The sequence below is a fragment of the Rhineura floridana genome, chromosome 4 (genome assembly GCF_030035675.1).
Source record: "Rhineura floridana isolate rRhiFlo1 chromosome 4, rRhiFlo1.hap2, whole genome shotgun sequence".
NCBI classification, from domain to species: domain Eukaryota; kingdom Metazoa; phylum Chordata; class Lepidosauria; order Squamata; family Rhineuridae; genus Rhineura; species Rhineura floridana.
This window is the reverse complement of record NC_084483.1, coordinates 183,019,082-183,034,215: the sequence shown is the minus strand read 5'-3', so window position 1 is coordinate 183,034,215 and position 15,134 is coordinate 183,019,082.

The window sequence follows — 15,134 nt, the reverse complement described above, 5'->3', positions numbered from 1 at the left end:
CAAAAGTTCCATTTGTTAATGATGATAAAGTTCCTAAAAGTGAAGTGAGTTGTGCCAGGTCTGTGCCTATGAAAATTCCGCAGTCTGGAGATTAAAAGGTTTTAGGAGGAAATAATACTTTTCTTGTCACTGGTCTTCAGTGGCAGAATGAGCACAACAGCTGGAAGGCATATGCACAGTGTTTACTAGAGCAATTCTTACACTTTCAGACAGAAGGAAATCCTGTGCGGGATTGGAAAGTGCAGAGAGCTGTCACCAGGGAATAGGCTGTCTGTGTGTCTCTGTGAAATGAAAGCTGTGTGGACCACAGACTCTGCAGTGGGCACTTCCTGCCCCACTTTCTGTAGCTGATCAAGATTCCTTTCTCCCCTCCCTCCTCCTCCCCTCTTTTTTTTGGAAGGGAGGGGTTTGCATTTCAAATCTAGTGATAATATCTGCAAAGATGCTGAGGTGGTTCAGGATTTACTTTGTATCAGACTTCAAGAAAAACCAACAACCCATATTAATCCTGCGTTTTTTTGGCAGAGGGCAATTCTGAAACGTTCACCATCTCTCGGGTCACATAGATTGATCTTTACAGGCTAATAAGACATTTGATATCACTTGGGGCTTTGGGAGCTGGGGAAACAGGGTAGATGTCTAACTACTGCATACTTTGATCAAGGAGACGCTCAGCAAAGAAAACGATAAATGGCGGCAATGTCGTTGATTGACCTCTTTACAGGAATGTTTGGCATTCATATCTGATCATTAATAAAGAACATGCTCATTATCCAAATCTGTGTTAAATACACAAATAGATCAAGGTTTTTTTTTTTTTTTAAGAAAGGTACACGGGAGACATTTCAGATCTAATCACCATCTATCTGGCTATAGCCAAAATAAATTCTATGGGAAACAAAACAAACTGTTGAACAGATAGAGTGGGCTTTAGGGGCTCCTGAAATAATCTCTTCTCTCTCTCTCTTTCTTTTTTGCTGCATATTATATTTCTGTTCTCTTCTAGAACAGAAAGCATCCCTGTATGCACAGTGTGGCTCATGAAATGGAGATGTGGCAGCATGTTACCGTTGTCAGGGGGGGGAAGGGGGAGAGGAGGGGTTATACAGATTTTTTTTTTTAATTTCAAACAAAGAAATTGTGCCCCCAAGGACATTGGTAATTATAGTGCAGCTGTTGAGTTTTGCATTGGTTTAATATTTCCTGACATCACGATGATGGTTTTTTTGAGGGCAGAAGGCAAAATGATTCAGTTACCTGCAACTAGTGATGGGCAAGTTCCCTTTTGGTTTCACTTGGAATTGGATTGGTACTATTTATGAGTTGTTTTGGCAAGCATTTGGGGAGGAACAGTGCATACATTCCGAGCATTCTCTCTCAGCTCATAATGTTGGTAAATTTGCACCCGGAGGGTTGTTGTTGCAGCAAATGCAGATGCTTCCCCTTTACTACTGGCAGCTGCCTGGGACAAGACGGAGACCTACAATATGTTTTTTTTAAAATAATGTTTTTAACCCTTTTTAAAAAGATGTTTTTAAAGCTTTTTTAAGAATGTTTTTAACATTGTTTTGTTTTAATGTACTTTAAGGTCTGTTTTTATGATGTTTTAAAGCGTTTTTAGCGCTTCTGGTTGCCACCCTGGGCTCCTGCTGGGAGGGATATAAATCAAATAATAAATAAATAAATAAGTTGCAGTCAGTTTCTCTTTAGTATGAGGATAGGCTTGGAGGAGCAGAGCAGAATGCCTGGATTGGATGGGGGTGGTGTGGACCAGGAAATGTATTCCCTTTGGAGTGGCTGTCTGCTTTGTGAATGTGGATCTGCTGAACACTGAATGCATGGAATCTCATTCAACATTCTGAGCTGGAGAATAATTTCCAGGGGGAAACAGGAAGTTGCTTTATTCTAAAGCAGACCATTGGTCCATCTAGTCAGTATTGCCTACACTAACTGGCAGTTGCTCTCCAAGGTTTCTGGCAGGGAGTCTCTCCAAGCCCTACCTGGAGATGCCAGGCGTTGATCTGGGACTTTCTACATGCAAGGCAGATTCTCTACCACTCAGCCCGTAGTCCTTCAGGAAATGGTGCATGATTTTATAATATACCCAAGCATTATATGCTGGGCAGATCCGTATACTGAAGGAAGAGTGCATGAAATGTGGAACCATCAGAATTTGTAAGAATAAGAAAATAATGGTGGTTTAAGGTGTTGCACTAATTGTAAACAAATTTGGTCGCGAGCAGGGATGGGGAACCTATGGGTCTCCAGATGTTGGATTACAACACCCATCAGCCCCTGCCAGCATGGACTATGGTCAGGGATTAAGGGTCCTCTAGTCCAAGAACATCTGGGTGGCCATGCTTCCCACCCCTGTGGGACTGCTGGATTGGGTGTGGATGATCCCATTGGTGCAACTGTGTGGCCTGGACCCCACCACCCAACCCCAGCCAGGTAAGCAACAGCAAGTCTGGTGTTGGGAAAGTGGCTCTGCCCCAGCAATATTTGCAGCCCAGCAATATCTGGAACGCCACAGATTAGTCAGCTTTTGGGAGTAGGAAGAATGTTGCAAGAAAATGTTGATTTGGAGCACGGTAATCGTACTGACAACAAAAACCAACAGCCAAGATGTTGATTTGGAGCATACTTCAGCACTATGGCTGAAAGTTTTCTTTTAGGCCAGAGTTGGGGACCCTGTGACTATCCAGATGTTCTTGGACTGTACCTCTCATCAACCCCAGCCAGGAGGGATGTCAGTGAGTCAGGAATGATGGGAGCTGTAGTCCAGCTACATCTGGAGGGTCGCAGGTTAGCCACTCCAGCCTGAATGGATTCTCGGGTCACCTGGTCTGGCTGGTCTGACAAAGTTGCAGCACTATTTTTGGCCATTAACAGCAGCAGACCTCAGGGTTGAAGCTCCATCCACCTGAGAGCTGAGGCTGAGGCTCCTGGCCCCTACTGCTGGAGTTCCCAGTTCTAGACCTGTGTGCCTTACAGGAGGCAGATGATTCAGCAACCTTGCTGGAGCTGAGCAGGTCAGAATTTGGTCAATGCTTGAATGGGAGACCGCTTGGGAACTCCATCTTGACTTCCACCATGAAAGAAAGATGAGCTGCAAATGCAGGGATGGGAATGGCGTGGCCCTCTACATGTCCTGCCCGAACTCGAAGAACTCAGACTCAGACATGGCTGTGGTTTTTTCTTTTATTGAAGTAAGGGAAAGTTTCAGTTCAGTGTGCTTCATGAATCTACCTACGGCTTACTCAGAACTCAGCATCTCTTTAGGTCTAATTAGGCACAACGTCGCTGCACTAAGACATTGACTCAGCAACTACTCCCCCCCCGGCTTAAGTAAGGCTGGATGGGCACCCTACTTGCGTGTGCTGTCACTGCTGGGAACACGTGTGCAGGCGAAGACTCTGCCTCAACTGTGCCTGTTGAAATTCCCTCTGCATTCGCCTCCTGGCACCAGGTGAAGGCGGAGCCCCCATCACCGTCCCATCTTCCCCCTAAGAGGGAGGAGGGCTTCCTGCGGGCCACGCGGTCACAGGGAGAGGGGAAGTAACAGGTTGGGAAACAACCGGCTGGTCAGGTTGACTCTCCATAGGGGTGTCTGCAGCTGCTGGAGTTGCGCTGTCAAAGTCCAGAGCTGGGGCGCCTTCTGAGTCCAACTTCCTGCTTGGCTCCTCATTGGCTTGACCATCCCACTCTAAGTCCTCCTCCTCCTACCCTTTTTTTCTTGTTGGTCCACCCCTCCTCCAGCAGGGCTCATGACAGTTGGACTCCAATTTCCAGCAGCCCCCAGCCAGCACGGCCAATGGTCAGGGATGATAGGAATTGCAGTCCAGCAACATCTGAAGGGCCAGAATTTTCCAAACCCTGTGGCAGATCAATAGAGCCACCTGCAGTGTTTCAGCTTGATTGCCCCAAGCCACTAGAGTCCATCTTACCCAGAGCTTGGAAAAGTTACTTTTTTGAACTACAACTCCCATCAGCCCAATCCAGTGGCCATGCTGGTTGGGACTGATGGGAGTTGTAGATTTAAAAAGTAACTTTTCCAAGCTCTGAATTCTTACCTTACTCTTTAGCCTACTAAATGCTTACCATGCAGCCCAGAGTCCTCTACCAGGAGGGCAAAAAATCCAATTTTAGTATCAACGCCATCCCTCCACATATTTCTTGGGGCAAAACTCCCAATGGCTTCTATGGACAAAACAGATGAACATTTGGGGTGAATGTACTGTGTTGAATGTTCAGTTCTTCCAAGGCTTTCAGACTTTCAGTTGTTATTGTTTATGTACCAAGCCTGTCATTCAAACAGACGAAAAACCTATGCCACTGAAAATATATCCTGGGCCGTCTGTGTTTTGCTTCTCTCTCTCTCCCCCCCCTCCAAAGAGACATGCCTGTTCTTATTATTTCATGGTTTTATAATCAGATAAGGCCCGTTTTGTGTTAGGCTTTAAGTTAAATATGCTAGACTCCAGCCCAACAAAAACATAATCCAACTTGTGAGTTGCCAAGCATCCTAGGTTTTAAAATATATTCAGGCACGTTGATATTAATAGGGATGTAGGGATCTTGTTTCAGGCTACAAAGCAATTCGTGAAGCGGAAGAGGAGAAGTGCCAACCTCTGAATAAATGTAAGACAAGCGGCACTTGTATATACAAGTAAGATAAATATTACCTGGAATTATTGCAACTTGCCTTGAGCAAAGCATGATGGTCCATATCTGGGACTCCTAGCTACTAAACAATGTTCATGTACTAGCTGGAGACTTTTATTATTATTATTATTATTATTGTTGTTGTTGTTGTTGTTGTTGTTGTTAATCATCATCATCATCATCATCATTTCCATCCTTCATGCTAAGGTCCCTGGGTAGGTCACAATAATTTGAAATACAACATTAAAACACTTTAAAACAAATCACAAGAACAAGAACAGGGTGGGTCCTAAAAATATACACCTCAAGTGTCAAAGGCCAGGATAAAGGGGTACATCTTTAGTAAACAACAAAAACTGTATAGTGAAAGTACCAGACCTACCTGCAGGAAGAAAATTCCACAACTTAAGGGCTGTCACAGAGAATGCCATCTCTGAGGCCACCCCCTCTCCAAAGTTCTGAGAGTGGCGGAACTACCTAGAACTTAACACCCGACAGGGTCTGTAGGGAAGGAAGCAGTCTCTCAGATATTTGGAGCCTAAGCCATTTGGGGCTTTAAACACTCACATGAGCAACTTGAATTTGGCCCAGAAATGAATGCATCCATCAACCCATCCATTAATTTATAATTATTTATTACCAGGAGGATCCTTGTCCAAGGAGTCCTCACAGCCACTCTGCTCTGTTCCTTTTCCCTCAAGGTTTTTTTGTCTTCTCTCTTTCCCCTATCCCCCCACCCCCCAGCCAGTCAGCATTCCATGGTCACTGACGTGCTTAGTCCCCATTGCATTGTTTTGGATTTTTCCCCTCATTCCCCCCCCCATTTTTGTACTGCTGCAGACCTTGGAGTCCCCCCCTTGCCTGCTGATATCCCCCTCTTGTGCATGGGTAGTGCCATTTTGGCAGAGCTTGGAAAAGTTACTTTTTTGAACTACAATTCCCATCAGCTCAACCCAGTGGCCATGCTGGCTGGGGCTGATGGGAGTTGTAGTTTTAAAAAGTAACTTTTCCAAGCTCTGCATTTTGGCTACATAAGCACTGGCAGTCACGATGTGAACATCGGAAATAGAGGGAATAGTGATTTATGTGGCATCCTCGCTCTGTGTGGTGCTTTGTAAAGCACTGCAGATCCCCCAAGGAGCTTACACTCAAAATGAGACATGGGAAGACAATGGAGGGAAGGGAACAGAGGAAGCTGCCTTACACTGAGTAAAACCCATTGGTCCATCTACTTCAGTGTTATCTACAATGACCGGCAGTGGCTCTTGTGGGTTTCAGGCAAGGGGACATTCCTGGGCCTACCTGGAGATGCTAGGGATTGAACCTGGCATGCAAGGCAAATGCTCTACCTCTGAGTTATGGCCTTTCCCCAAGGGCTGTGGAGGTAAGGATAGACAGGGTGGAAATATGCATTTCCTTCCCTAGTCATATACAGTATACTTAGTGACAGTATTAGGTTATGAAAACTAAGGGTTTGCGCCAAAGGCTTCACAGAAAATGGGTTGGATTTTTAAAAAAAACAAAATGGGAGGGACTTGGTAATAAAATAAAGGTGACTTCATGTAGATACACTGGAGGCAGTTTCATACATAATAATCTATTCACTAATAGGCAAAAAACCTTGCGGTTTAAGAACATACCTATAGCCAACAGATATTTCTATCAAATTTTAAAAAGCAGGGAAATTGGACAGCTATAGTGAATGCACCAAGGGAGATATTGTACTGACCTACAAATTGGTCAAAATGCAAACATAATTTGGGTTGGTCTTTCACAGTCCAATCCACGTCCTGTGTAAATAAATCAGTGGGATTTATTTCTGTGGAATCATGCTTAGGATAGGTGAAACTGACCTGGGGGAGGGGCAGGGAGGGGAGGAGGAGGGGAGAAGATTGGGTGGGTGGGCACTGGGCAGAAGTGAAGCCCTTTTCCTTTCCGAAAGGAAAACACTGTGAACAGTATCATTGCTTTTCAGTGTTTCCCCCACCTTTTTATTCTAAAGCAGGCACATGTAGCCTCCTACCCAAATTTAAATCAAAGCTGTCCCTGGCCACATCCACACCAGGCCTTTATTTCCCTTTAGACAATCATGACGTCTCCCAAAGAATCCTGGGAAGAATAGCATGGGGGTGTATTTTCAATTTAACATTGAGGAATGCGAAAAATCCACGCTGGTTATAGTATACATACATACATATATATGTATATGGTACATTTGGAAAGTATATATATAGTACATTTGGAAAGTTTATCTGTTGGTTATGCACAGTAGTGTAGTGGCAAATTCAGAAGTGCAGTGTCCCTTCATGATGGTCATAGCCACCACCACCCCTTTATTTTTTGCTGTGGGCTTGAGAATGAGATCCTTCTTAATGCCTTCGCCCACAACAACAGACATGCCTAGGAGCCAATAAGCATGAAAGGGGAGAGTGTTAGCTACTGAAAATAGTCTTCTCTGTGGCTGACTCGCCTCCTTTCACTCTGATTGCTTCCAATCAGCAGGAAAGGACAAGGAGGCATGATAGAAGACTCTTCTCAGTGGCCAACACACTCCCATTTCATGCTGATTGGCTCATGGGATTCTGGAAACATAGGGACCCTGCTCCCAAAAAAGTAAAGGATCTAAGACCCACCGAGACCCTGGACCACTACACCCCTGGTTATGCATTTGGGATACCTCTTAAGACATCATAACCAAATTTTGCATGACGGTTCCTGAGATCAAGGAGCAGGTTTTCTACGTTTGGATACAGTCAGGTGCCATTTTGAATCAAGGTAGCGGACTGAACCTCTCAAAACTGCATTGATTTTAACCACTGATTTCAAACTGCATTCATTTTTTTGGTTTCTTAGAATTCCTGAGCATCACCGGGTTTGAGGCTGATAGTAATGAACCAGAATACTAAAGTACAACAAAGGGGAATGTGTGGGATAATTTGATGCAGGGGCAGGAGAAATGGTGCTGTCAGGGCAGAAGCTCACACACAGCAGAAAGAGCAGGAGAGCCACCCAACACTGCACGGTCCGCATTCCACATTTTGAAAGAAGTGGTGTATATTCCCAACTAAACAGCAAGCCCCTGTAATTCATTAAGTCCAGAATCTACAAGGACCTAACTGCACCACTGAGCAGAAGACCTCTTGATATTCGAGGACACTGGAGTAGAGGAGCAAAGGCCTTACCAAGATGGGAGTGTGAAGGACCATAGCTCAGTAGTAGAGCATCTGCTTTGCATTCAGAAGGTCCCAGGTTCAATCCCCGGCATCTCCAGGTAGGGCTTGGAGAGACTCCCTGCCTGAAACCCTGCACAGCAGTGGCCCATCAGAGTAGACAATACTGAGCGAGATGGACCAATGGTCTGAGCTGGTATAAGGCAGATTCCTATGTTCCTATGAGAGGCCACACTTTCGGGTGAGAAAGTTATATACAGTAGGGCCCTGCTTTATGGCGCTTCGCTAATGCTGCGGTCTCAGTTAGACTCAATTAGACGAAAGCCTCACTCATACGGCGCTTATTCCGCTTTTACGGCGGTTTTCGGGCGTCACACGCCATTCTATTCAATGAGTTCCACTTTTCAGCGGTTTTCGCTTTTCAGCGGGGGTCCGGAACATAACCTGCCATATGAGTGGGACCCTACTGTATACCTAAGTGCAAAATCCAGAGCTTGGAAAAGTTACTTTTTTGAACTACAACTCCCATCAGCCCCAGCCAGCATGGCCACTGGATTGGGCTGATGGGAGTTGCAGTTCAAAAAAGTAACTTTTCCAAGCTCTGAAAATCCATGTTTTCCACATCCAGTTTGTGGCCTTGAGATCCATACATGTCCTGTTTGTGGTCGGATTATTGTGAAAACCCAATTATCAAGCATCCATACGTATGGGCTTTTGTTGTTGTTTTGGTCTAAACTGCCTTAGCATTGGCCACTTCCCTAAGTCCACTCCTTTTCAGCTATTGGTCCATAACCGTTGTTTGCTTTTTGCACACTTTTTCGGAAGAGCACAGAAACGTATCTCTTTTTTTACAATTCCCACACATGCGCAGGTTTGTGGATGTGCTATTGGATGGAAAGGCGACAGGGGGCTTGGCATATGATGGAGGAATGTCCATGGACCACCTATTGCAGGAGAGTCTGCAGCTTTGTGTCCAAGTGTATAGATGTTAATGTGATTGATTATCGATACACAAGAGCATATCAGTTTCTCGGTGATATTTTTAATGTGGATTTGTGAATGCGAAAATCCTCACTAGCTTGCAATGTCATATGGATGACGTTAAATTAATGAGGACACAAAGCAATAACATTGCAGATTATACAGTTGTATGCATGCCCCCCCCCACATACATATGTACCTCTGTCCTGGGCTCCCTTGGGAAGAATGGCAGGATATAAATCAAATAGATAATGAAAAAAACCCCTACTGATTTGGGTACTTTTTAGTTGACCAAAGTAGCTTTTAATCTATCATCCTAACTGATTGTATTATTAAACTAGCCTTTCCCAATCTTATGCCCTCCTGATGTTGCTGGACCCCAACTTCCATCCACAACAGCCAGCACAGCCTGTGGTAAGGAACAATGTCATCTAACAACATCTGGAGGGCAACAGGTTGGAGAAGGCTGTTTATATACTATCCATCACGATGATGGGTATTAATTGCAAGGAAGCCTGTCCACTGACTCACAAATATGGGCATCATTATCTTCCCTTTGGACCAAGGAAAGCTCGGCTCATTTTACCTATGTGCTATGTCTGTGGTGCCCTTTCCATTGATCTGTTGGGCCCTGTGCCTGGGAAAAGAGTGAGCGTTTGCCAGCCAATTCATCTTCCTTTGGCCTTAGCTATCTTTGGACAGCTTCCAACTATTTATTTCTCGACTTTGAAAGAAGGCAGCTGCTGCAAGCCTTGAGAAGCTCTTGCTTTAAATAAAATCACATCCCTTTGTGGTGTACCTGCGTGAGGGTAATGGTCTTTGTAAATAGTAAGCAAAGGACTTCTTTTAACGTGCTGCACTTCTGGAGCTCTGTGCAAAAATTACTCAATGTTGTGCCATCCGTGTAATACTTGCTTTAAATCAGAAAATGTTACAAAAACCCCATGTTCTTTCTATGGCATAGCTATTCATGAGTGAAGGAAATTCACATACCTTGGCAGATGTAATAATCATAGCGCATTGTGAATTAAACAGTTTTTTATTTGATGTGTAATTGTACTAAGAACAGAACGACCCCGGGGGAAACAGTCAGTTTGGGAAGTTTCTACGGAACAGAATTCTGCAATGTCCTAGAACTTTTCTTTATAATGTTTTAGTAATTTATGAATCATTGTTCATTCAGATTCCAAGGTGATTTACAACTATGCAATTAAACAACTAAAAGCCAATTTAGAAACAATATATACAATAATAATGGTATGACAAATAGCATAAATGGGAACCCTAAAGTGGATGGGGCTGAGGGTGGAGGAAAAAAGAAACATTTAACATGGCTTATCTGCTGTAGTAGCTTGTCACAATGAATTACAAAGGCACCTGGAGAAAGAACTTCAGTACTTTCTCTAGAGTTCCAGAGAAGAAAATACAAAGTTCTAGTCTGGAAATTGTTAAAAGCTAGTTTCATGGACCGTTATGTATCAGTTTGGAAGTAGGCTTCAGTATTGAGTAGATGAACTGATTAGATTAACATTAAAATTTGCTAGTACAACTTGGAGTTATTAATAAGTTTGCTATTTGCTCATGGGGTTTTGTGGCTGCTGTTGTTCTGGACTGAGTGCTTAAAGATAATTTAGAAGCTTTAAAAGCACGTCATAATATACAAGCAGAACCTGCAGCATAATATTGTCATGTGGAGTGTTGTTCAGGATTCCAAACATACCATCCCATTCCCCTTCTTCCAGTTTTCCATTTTGTATCCCAAACGGTCAGTCAGCATTCTGTGCAAACTGGGCATGTTTAGTGTTAATTGGATTGTATGGGGGAGGGAATTGCCCCCTGAGTGTCATTTTACCAAAGTTGTTTGTACTTCTACAAATTTTGGGGTTCCCTCAAGCCTTCACATACTCTTCTTTTGTGTGTGGATGGTGTTGCTTTGTGTACACAAAGGTCAGCACTCAGACAATTGAGATTGCTATTAGGATATGTCTGAGATGGCAGACATTTTCAAGCCCACAGACCACATTCCCTTCTGAGTAACCTTCTGGGGGCCACATACCAGTGGTGGCTGGGGCCAGTGGCAAAAAGTGGGTGCAGCAAAGGACATGATTCTAACCTTTGTACAGTGGTCTATACTACATCCACACAAAAGTCAGGGTTCTACACACACCTCCACCCAGGTGAGCAAGAGGCTTTATCACAGTGTGAAAGTATTTTCTTTCTTTCTTTCTTTCTTTCTTTCTTTCTTTCTTTCTTTCTTTCTTTCTTTCTTTCTTTCTTAAATTTATATACCACAAGCACTTGAAGGTATGGAGCAGGACCATTGACAGGTTTGGCCTAGGAAGGCAGGGTGTAACCTGAGGAGGAGGTGTGGACTGTATGGAGTCCCAAAGGAGGACCGCAAGGGGAGTTGGAGGTCCACATTTGGCCCCTGGGCAGGGCCAGCGCCAAATGGCAGCCAGATCGGGCCATAGCCGAGGACCCCTGAGGGGCCCCTCAATATGATGGGGGAGGAGTAGTGCTCCCCTTCCCCGATCCACACAGGGAGGGAGCTTCCAAGCCACCCGCCCGTTCACTGGCTCCACCTACCTTTCTCTCCTGCCTTTTGTGGCTGTGTGCGCTGCACATGCAGGGCTGCCATTAACCAAGATGGCAGCTGAGGTTTCCCTAAGGTGCTGATGCCCTTGCTGCCATCTTGTTTGATGGCAGGGATGCGAGCATAGCATGAATGCATGCCATCAACCAAGATGATGGTGGAGGCTTCAGCCCCTTAGGGAAACCTCTGCCGCCATCTTGGTTAATGGCAGCCCTGTGTGCGCATTGTGCGCAGCCACAAAAGACAGGAGAGACAAGTAGGTGGGGCATTCATGTGTGAGCATGCCTTTTGCTGGCCCTGGCCCTTGGTCTGAGGCTCTGCACCACTGGTATATGTGACAGGTTCTGCTTTAAGGTGGTAGTGTTAAAGAGTATTATTAGTATTAGTATCAATCAATCAATTAATTAGCTGAATTTATATCCCGCCCTACTTATACTAGTGTTATGACTGCTGACTAAGGATTTTTTTAAAAAGAAATAAAATACAGACATATTGATGGAATTGGTAAATCAGATGTGCAGAAGTCCTCTTAAATGACACAAGGAGAAGGTTTGTGGAATAGATGGAGGAGTATAGAAAAATCATTGGTTAAAAATTCTTGGTTGCAGTCATTTACTATTGTTTCAGTTGTTTTAATTAAGTTTTTGATTGTTTTTGGCCTGGGTTAGGTATCTTTTTTTTTAAGCAGCTCACAAGACACAATTACTTTCATAATCTGATTAATAAAGTAGAATGCTTAATCCAGACAAAATAGCAAACCTTAGAGATTTACAGTGCAATCCTAAACATGTGTGTTTAGGGCAGCAAACTTAGCAATACGATCCTATAAACATCTACTCAGAAGTAAATCCCATTGATTTCAATTAGACATACTACTAGATAAGTGAGTATAGGATTGCAGTTTAATGGAATTTCTGCAAAGTTAATTAGCAATGATCAAGCTCCTTAGAGTAGGCTTTCTTCAAATTCCCCCACAGTGGGGGGAAAAAGGTCTAGATATCCATATATTAAGCAATATTTGCTTTTTTTTCCGGAGAAGCAATTCCCCGCATGTATTTTGAAGTGGCACTGTCCCTTGAGAACGGGAGCACATTAGAAACAGAACATTCTAATGTGCTCTAAATCTCTCTTTCATTTTCTTTCTTTTCTTTTTTGTAAGAAATTGACATAGTATCTCGTATACTTAATATTTCACATTACAGTAATCAAAGCATAGAACCTCACATAGTTTCTTATTAAACTATGTCTTAAACTATGTCTAATAAAAACAAATATGTTTTGAGATAAGACGCTTACTCAGTTTCATAGTCATTTATGCTGGCTTTCTACAAGTAGCAAGAAAAGGAATCCTCAAGTCAAAACAAAAATCCACCACCCAGTTAATAAAATAAAGAGGGATTTAAACATCCTGGGAAAACAGTCCGCCCTCTGTAACTGATGAGGGTGCAGAAGTCTTGCAATGCTGAAAAGAAATCGTACTCTAAAGGTAGTAAGTTTAATAAGTACGTATGTAAACCATCCTATTCATCCTTTAATTGTCACTGTAATTTACAGATGTTACTGTGAAGCCTTTGCTTCAAAGTCCATTTTCTGGTATGAAAAAGAGCGTTCTGTTAAAAAACAAGTCACACAAATACAAAATTGAAGAGGAGACATTTTATAAAGCTTGGAATTGCAACGATTTTTAATGATAGCAGGAGGATAGCTTCTATTTGCAATTGGCCCTCTGAAGCTCTGTTTTTTGTCTTAAACACTGAAGAATTAAAATGATCAGGTCACTTAAAATATTCTAGATGCTTTAGTCATGAAAATAAATCTAGTATCATTTTATGTTTTATGTTTTTGTTTCACTCTCTCAGTTTTCCAGGGACCCACTAATACTCTTTTCATTATTGCGTGTGTTTTTTAAATGCAATTCATTTGTACCTGGGCATAATTTGTGATGTATTGCTCCAGATGTGAAAGGTTTAAAAAAACACCCAAAACTATTTTGTATGTTCTGAGGTTTTCCTGCAGAGAATTTCTTAAACCTCAGATATGAACACTAAGAGGCCTAGTACTGGGTGTATGAGAAATGTTTTTGACACAATAGGGTCAGAAAAGTTAAAGACACATTGTTTGATGGCAATTTTGGCAGAAATGCTAAAACACAATGTGGGTACTTCAAATCTTCTGACATTCAAGGAAAATTGGAAAACATTGCCTTAGTAAAATATGACTTGATGTCAGGTATATGAGTTAGTAGCTTTTACATGACAGATAATGAATCTCAACATTTAACTAAAATTTGAAGAGTTTCCCATTCCAAGTAACAGCTATATTTTAAGGTGCCGCATTATCAACTCCTTGAGTGGTTTTTTTTAATTTACAAAAGTGTTCAATTTCCCAATGGACCAGATAGCCTCTCTGTAATCTTAGTGATTCTTTATAATATTTTGTACGAATACCTCATTGAATAATACAAAGATAAATTTGCATGGAGTGCAGAGATGTTAGGATCAAAAGTCAGGATTGATCTCAATGATACAAGGAATCACAAAGTACATCCCTCAGAGTATTACTTCAGTTTGGTGATACTGACCACACTGAGTTGCAGGGAAAGGTAGTAGATCTCACCTTAGTACCATACAAGTGGCCTACAAAGACACATGGTGCAGCAGCCACGCTCAAGGTAGCCAAGTCTTGTTCTGGACATGCCTAGATGGGAAACTATCTGTGAACCCTATGGACATAGTGGTGGCTAACCCATGGCCTGCCAGATGTTGCTGAACTACAACTCCCATTCATCCTTACCACTGGCTCTGCTGCTTGGGACTGATGGGAATTATAGTCCCAACAACACCAGGTGGGCCAGGGGTTAGCTATCCTTGCCACAGAAAGGCTGTACAACAAAGAAAGGGTGGGGATGCAAATACAGAGTTGCTATATTGCCTGGTTAGTTGGGCTTTACCCAGATTATAGCCCTGCTACCCGATGTCTGCTTAGCCATTAGGTGTCCCGGATTTTCCAGACGGGCACCGAGCTGCAGAGACTGGCAAAGAGAAGAGAGGTGCATGGGGAGGGCAAAGTTGGCAATGCTCAGGGCTGGCACCAGCCTGCTCCAGGCCCTGGCACATGCACGCATGCACATTCTACCTACCTTTCCCTTGGTGAATGCTACCTTTCCCTTGGTGAATGATGGCAAGGTGGGACTGCTCGTTCTAAACTGGTGCCTGGAGGCTGTGAAGGGCTGGATGTGGGCAAACAAACTGAAACTTAATCCAAACAAGATGGAAGTGTTGCTGGTCCAGGGGAAAACTGTTCAGTATTATAAAAATACCAGAGAGAAATAGGAACTAATTTGGTTGGTCCTATTTCTTAGCAGAGATATAAAAACACAAGCAGCAGAGTGAGAATGTAACCAGCCCCACCTTTCTCTATATAAATAACAACAGACACAATCTTCTTAGGTAAAAGATAAAAACATTTACTCACAACCTCCTCATATGTTAGAAACATAGGCTGTAGCTTAGATGAAAGAAAATAGAAGTCTCAGTCCATTTTTGGTGTTTGGTATTGATGCTCTCAGCAGAGAGCATCATTTGCCATGCGGCCTCTCTCTATGGTGGATAGATCAGCAATGGAGAATATTCAAAAAATCCTCCAGGACAAAGGAAGGAGGAAACCAGGTAACTAACCCCACCCATAAGGAAGTTACATCGTGGTGAACAGGTCCATGGGATATT